The sequence below is a fragment of the Triticum dicoccoides genome, chromosome 1B (assembly GCF_002162155.2).
Source record: "Triticum dicoccoides isolate Atlit2015 ecotype Zavitan chromosome 1B, WEW_v2.0, whole genome shotgun sequence".
Taxonomy (NCBI): Eukaryota; Viridiplantae; Streptophyta; class Magnoliopsida; order Poales; family Poaceae; genus Triticum; species Triticum dicoccoides.
This window is the reverse complement of record NC_041381.1, coordinates 7,676,424-7,677,251: the sequence shown is the minus strand read 5'-3', so window position 1 is coordinate 7,677,251 and position 828 is coordinate 7,676,424.

Below are 828 nucleotides of genomic sequence, written 5' to 3'. Positions count from 1 at the left end.
GGTGGCGGAGGAGCTTGCTCTTTGGTAGAGAAAGATTTTCTGCGCAAATGATGAACCTTCCTCGATTGGATCTAGCTCAGCGACGGATAAGCTTGCTCTTTGGCAAAGCAAAATCTCCTACGCAAACAATGAACCTTCCTCGATTGGATCTGGCTCGGCGATAGAGAAGCTTGCCCTTTTGGGGAGCTACATTTTCTGCGCAAATGATCAACCTTCTTCGATTGGATCTCGCTCGGCGATGAATGAGCTTGCCCTTTGGCAGAGCAAGATTTTCTGCGTGCAGACAATCAACCCTCCTCAATTGGACCTGGCTTGGTGGCGGAGGAGCTTGCTCTTTGGTGGATCAAGATTTTCTGTGCAAACGACCAACCTTCCTCAACGCGAGATTTTATGCACAAAGGATTAATCTTCCTCGACGCGAGATTTTCAGCGCAAATGATCAACCTTCATCTGGATCTGACTAGGTGACGAAGGAGCTTGCCCTTTGAAACAACAAGATTTTCTTCGCAAACGATCAATCATCCTCTACGCGAGATTTTCTGGGCAAACGATCAACCTTCCTCATTTGGATCTGTCTCAGCGAAGAAGGAGCTTGCCCTTTGGCACAGCAAGATTCTCTGCATGGGAGATCAATCTTCCTCGATTGGATCTGGCTCGACGACGGAGGAGCTTACCCTTTGACAGAGCAAGACTTCTGCGCAAACGATCAACCTTCATCGATTAGATCTAGCTCGGATGGAAGAGCTTACCTTTGGCAGAGCGAGACTTCTACACAAAAGATCAACCTTCCTCTATTGGATCTGGCTCGACGATGAAGAAGCTTGTACT